This window comes from Mustela lutreola, chromosome 1 (assembly GCF_030435805.1).
Source record: "Mustela lutreola isolate mMusLut2 chromosome 1, mMusLut2.pri, whole genome shotgun sequence".
Taxonomy (NCBI): domain Eukaryota; kingdom Metazoa; phylum Chordata; class Mammalia; order Carnivora; family Mustelidae; genus Mustela; species Mustela lutreola.
The window spans coordinates 269,417,734-269,424,090 of NC_081290.1; positions in this window are offsets into that span (position 1 = coordinate 269,417,734).

Consider the following 6,357-nt stretch of genomic DNA (forward strand, 5'->3'; position numbering starts at 1 on the left):
AAAAAAGGAAATTATTAGCAAGGCTAAGGCAATCGCTTCCAGCCTCTTCTAGACAGATTAGTACACTGCCCAATGGGACTCAACTGACCCCCAGCCTGTATTGTTTCTCACACAAGTATTATTACTGAATGTAATACACAGCGTCTTTCTCTTTGATGGACTGTAAATATATTTGAATACTAGAGCAATTTGAAATTAATATAAATACAACTAAAATTTGTATGATACTGCACCAATTGAGACTTCTACATCAGCTATAAAACGAGAACAGTAGTCCCCATGTATATCCAGTTCACCAAATGATGTGATCATCAAATGAGGTTTTGTATGTGAAAGAGGATCATAAGCTTTATAAGGGACAAGGTAAATAGCTACTAGGCTGTTTCTATATCGGGCTAAAATGCAGATTCTTGGCAATTACCTATTATTCAAGGACAAAAGTCTGTGGCTATTAATTAGGCTTGTCAAAATCGGTAGTTGTATATTAGGCATAAATGGGATTTCAACATGGATGGATGGTTGGAAGGATAGATGGATGAATCGTTTATATGAAACGATGGTTTTATCAGGTGGGAGCATGATGTTATTGCTATTGTTATTTTATTAGAATTTAAAGTGTGAGAATGAAACTGTGCATCCCTATACTGCAGGGAATGAAAAATCAAAAACTTCCCAGAATCCCTCGTACTTTTAGATTTTGGTTTAAATTATAACTTAGGTCTTGCCAATGAGAAACACTCGGTGAATCCTGAATTTGCAACCTTGGCCCTGTATCCTAAGTTGCGTCTCAACTTCCTGATCCCTTTATCACAGCTGAAGAGTGCATTTCTGGATTCAACATTTGTAGCAGTGGCTTCCAGACTCCTCAATTTCTTGACTGTGTTGGAGGTGGCAAGTCCTCTGGAAGGTCAATGATGAGATGCCTTGGATTCATTCCTGGAGTCTTAGATTGGAGTTTGGCCTTCCAGTCCTTCCAACGATTTTGTAAGCACCCAATTCACATTATTAAATCTCTTTCTCCTTCAGATAGCTAGAATGGATTTTTTTTTTTTTTTTTTTTTAGCTGCAGCTGAACTCTGGCTGATATGCTCTCCCCTTTTCTGATATGTTCCCTTCCAAGTTTTTCTTCCCCTCATCGATTTTTATCTGTACTCTTCAACCACTTCCCCTCTCATTTCCCAGAAATGAAGCACCTCTTATATGTCAGGGGAGAAAAACATAGACAACATTATTGAGGAATTCCTCAACTTCCTGCCTATCCATCTAAAGTTGCTGGACCCACTACCATATCCATGATATCTTTCCTGCAAGGATAACTTGTTCACTTTTGCTCTGGATCCCATCCTTTTCATCTCCAAAAATCCCTTTCCCTATTGTGTCTTTGACTTCTCCCTCTCCTTATTCTGTTCATTCATTTTAGACACTACCAACACTTTCTCGTGGAGAAAAACCCTCAACAACTCCCAATCTTCTCTGCCCCTCTAGGTAAGGTCTCTCTCCCCACACTGCCAAGACTTCTGAGAGAATCATCTACACTATTCATCACCATTCTCTCCCCTTTTGTTCACTCCTCTGTCCAAGCAACTTAGCCTTTATTGTATTCACTCTACTGAAACTGATCTCAGTGAAGTAACCAATGGCCACAGAATAGCCTAATCCAATAGATCCTTTTCACTTTTTTCTCAGCTGATCTTCCAGGGGCATCTGCCAATGTTAACTCTGTTCCCTAAGATATCGTGACAACATATTTGCTACACCCTTCTCCAGGATCATCTGGCTAGTCTTTCACAATCTCCTTTGGAGGCTCATTATTTTATACACATGTGGAATGCTCTTTTCCTCAAATTTTTGTCTGTAAGCCCTGTATTATTTTTCCACTCTAAGAGTTCATACTAGGTAACTTCACCCAAGTGCATGACTTCAACTATTGACAATTCCCAAGAATTTATCTCAAACCCAAACCTCTTCCCTGACTTCCAGATTGGATGTACAATAACTTTCTATTTCATATTTCTACCTGACTCTCTCACAGACATCTCAATCTCAGCATGTCCAAACAGAACTAATCTCCAATATCCATTCTTCCTCCTAAAGTCCCTGTCCTATGAATGGACACCATAGTCCACTTATACCCTCAAACCTGAAGCCATCCTAAACTCCCTGTTCCCTTGTCCCTCACAATTAAATGGTCATTAACAGATTTTAATCCCACCCCTAGTACTCTCTGTGATGGTTTCTCCCCTCTCCATCTCTACTGCCCTGGTCCGGCCCTCTGCAATCTCAATCTCACTCTCCATCTGTCTCTCTCTTTCTCTCTCTCACTCTCATTTGCTCTTCCTCTCACATTTCTGTTTCTCTGCCCAGTCACTACTCTTCCTGACTCCTTCACAACTGCCTCAATCCATTCTCCACACAAAAGCCAAATCTAATCTTATCGCTCCCTTCCTTAAATCCCCTAGATGTTGTCCATCCTCCCCACCCCAACACACACACGGCACAGTTTTCAGGATAAAGTTCACATTCTTTATCCTAGACCCAAGACCCTTCATTATCTGATTTCTCTAACCTCATCTCCTTCCACAGACCATGAAGCTATGCTCTCATGCCCACGCTGCATTCACTCACTCCATGAATTTCCCTCTGTGTGGAACTCCCTTCCATGTCACCTAGGCTATGCCTTTGTCATCCTTGGTGACTCAGCTCATATCACCTCCTACAAGAAGCTTTTCCTGACCCCCTTGAGTAAAGCTGACCATCCACTGTATTGCTTTTTATACCCTGTGCTTACCTCTAATTTTACATTAAACTGTATCATATAGCAGTGTATCACAGAGATAAATATATTTATCATAGCATTTGCTAACCTGTCTGATATGCTTTTGCATACCCATATCCTACCACAAGACCAAGTGTTCCTTTGGGACCGTTCTTGGCCATTATCTTACTTAGCAGTGAGCAAGACCTTACTTAGCAGTAAACAAACCTTACCTAGTATTGTAGCTGGTACAGAATAAGCTCCCCAATCGTATTTGATAGATGAATTAGTTTAAGTTCTGCTTGAATTTTACAGGGTAATTGTTATGGATTGAATTATGCCGCCTAAAAACAGATATGTTGAAATCCTAAAACTCATTACTCCTGAATGTGACCTTATTTGGAGAGAGGGTCTTTACAGAAATGGGCTGAAATGAGTTTATCAAGGTGGGCCTAATCCAATAGGACAGGTGTCCTTATAAAAAGGGAAAATTTGGATCCAGAGACAGATATGAATTGAAAGAAGACAATGTGAAGAGACAAGGGCAAAAGATGGCCAACCACAAGCCAAGCAGGGAGGCCTGGGACAGATTCTCTCTCATAGCCCTCAGAAGAAACCAACTCTGCCAACCCCTTGATTTTGAACTTCTGCCCTCCACAACTGTGAGACAATAAATTTCCATTGTTTAAGCCACCAGGCTGTGGTACTTCATTACGGCAAGCCCCGCAAACTAATACAGTTGCGTTTCCTGTTCCTTTGTTTCTTTGAATCTCTAGCCATAAGCTCTTCTCTTTCTGAAGTCTATAAGGTTTGCTCTTCTAACATATCTTTTTGTCTCTGTCACTCTTCTTTATCTCTCTGTCTCTGTCTCTGTCTCTGTCTCTGTCTCTCTCTCTCACACACACACACACTTATACCATGACATCACATATCTTGTTCTCTCAAGAACTTCTTCTGTTCCTCCAAACACTTCCACCTTATCCACAAGCTCTGCCTTGCGGGTCAGAATTAGGTCTCAAGTGAGAGCTCTCCCCTCACTACAGTCTCATCTCTCTGAAAGAGGAAAATCAGATCAAGAATGTTATCCACAGCAATGTTTATGACAGAACAGAGCCCCCAATTGTTAGGCCCCTGAGCTCAGTTGGCCTCTTGCCCCCCTTGATAGATGTAGAATTCCCTAGACAAGGAAAGCATCACAGCACTGTTAACCCAACCAGGGGTCTGGACTTCCCACAGCAACATCACTTTATTTTCCTTTCATCCCCACCTGTGCTCCCCACGGTACTACCACCAAGCTTTTATGACATCAAATCACGCTATTCTCTTGCTCTAAACTCCCTAAAGCTTCCCCGTTGCACTTAAAGCCAATTTCAGCTTGCTGTAGAGGGTCTCCTAGATTTACTGAACATCTGTAAAACCCTTCCAACCTCAGAATCTTTGAACATGTTCTTCCTTCTGCTTACACTGCTTTTCTCTCCCTCTCTTGGCCTGTGCCTGGCTGAGCTTACTGTCACTTCCACAAAGGAGGTTACTCCTTATTAGCCTGCTATTAGATGCCCTCAAAGACACTTGGAGTTATCTTGCTAAGGATTTGTCCTAGTTTCTACCTATATGTTTATATTTGTGGCTATGTGATTGATGTTTTTCTTCCCCACTACACTGAAAACACCATGAGAGCTTGTCATTTGCCCATCACTGAGTCCCCAATTCCTAATGTACTGAATAGCATACAGCAGCTACTCAACAAATATTTCTTTAAATAAATGAATGAACTAAGTTCTACTCCTTGGCCCATTGCAATGAGTCCAGTTGATTTGAATGAAGGGCATCCTTACCATCATAGACCCTGTGTCATAAACTTCATCAGGTAGAGTCTTGGTGATGGCTTTGGCTTTGAGTGTATAATAACCTCATGTTACAATTTCAACTTGAAGTCATTTATCAGATTTTTATCTTGGTCGGGATCCTGGTAGGAAGTGGCTGGCACTCTTCGATGGGGCAACTGAGAGTTTAAGAAAGAGGCTGACGAAGTATTGTGGGCAACGTTAAGGGAAACCAGCAAAGAATGGAGCTAGCAACTGTGGGTATCTGTTATCATTCCAAGCTCTGGAAGGGCAAAGGGAGGCGTGGATACCAGAATCGGAAGAGAGCTGCTGTAACAGATTACCACCTGACAAGAATGGTGGTCCTCCGAGAGGGATGCAGCCAGTGCATGGAGTCACAAAATAAATCCCAACTTGACTCTCCTCCCAACTTCCAATCTCCTGCTAGTTGACTCCTTTTTTTAAAAAAATTTTTTGAAGTACTGAAGTATAATGGACACACTCCTCCTGGTTGACCTTAGGTCGGCTGAACCAAATAGAAGCCCACATCTGAGATCACTTAAACATCATCACTTCACTGAGAACTTCTTCGTTTTTCTATTTTTCACCAATGCCAGGCTTGTTCTCCATAATTTCCAGTTTTCACTGTAGACGGATATTTTCCCTCCCTCTTTCTCTCAAATTTCAGTTTTATGTTGATTGGGTAGTGGACCTTCCCACCGGGCACCATGGTCATGGTCGCATTTAGATGTGGTCTGTCCTTGGTAGAAAGCCCATTTTTATCATCTAAGTCTTGGTTCAGGAAGCCCAGTTCTGATTGTTAACACCAGCTCGCCATTTCCAGGGGCCTGATTTCTCTGTCATGTAAGACTAAGAGAGATGCAGATGTTATTTGGTCTTGCCTCTCCAGTCGCCTTGGCTCCTCGTAAGTCTTGCAGCTTCCCAGGGCTTCCAAGCTACAAGGTTCCATTGAGAAGTAGCTATTATCCCTTCCCTAGTCATCTTTCTAGGGCCCTGAAATAAGCAAGCTGACTGGATGCTTCCATCTCAAGCATGTGGGCCAACACCATTCTTGCTCTGGGGAGCAGGTCCCCCTAGTTAATACCTTCCTACCTCCCTTCCATCTCTGGGATTCTGGAGTTAATAGCTCTGTCTCTTCATTTCTGCCTCAATTTCTGGCTCCATAGTGCCACACCCAGGCCACCTTACCTTTCTCTCACTTGACCTTAGCGCTCAGCACCCTTCGCCTCACGTGAAGCCTGCTGGCTTTGGAAAATTCTAATCCATATGGCCATAGGCTGAACATGCCCTCCCTACCCAAGTTTTAACATTTTCTCTTATGAATATCATATAAGCTCCCAGGTCTAAGAAGCTCTAAAGTATCATTGAGCAACCCATGCCACTTCTTCCCTCATTTCCGGAACCTGATCTCCATTTTCCTCTTCCTTCACATTCAGGGAGGGTGTGCCCTTCTCCTTCACGCCCTTTCCTCACCCGGTCAGCAGAGGAGGAAGGACAAGGATGCCTGACTGAACCTTGGGATCATCTGGGCTCCCAGCCCCGCAGAGGCTCAGACTGTCTGTGAGGAGCGCCCAGGGGATGGGGTGGGGGTCCCTGTTAATCACAGCTGTCCTCAAAGCCGACTAGTGGAAGGTGGGTCGTCAAATCAGGAATCAGGAAGCCCCTCCGCCCAGGTGGAGGTCTTTGTGGCTCAGCGGGAAAGCCCTTCCTCTGAACCAGGACTTCCGATGGCCCCTCCCCACCTCCACCCCGTCCCGC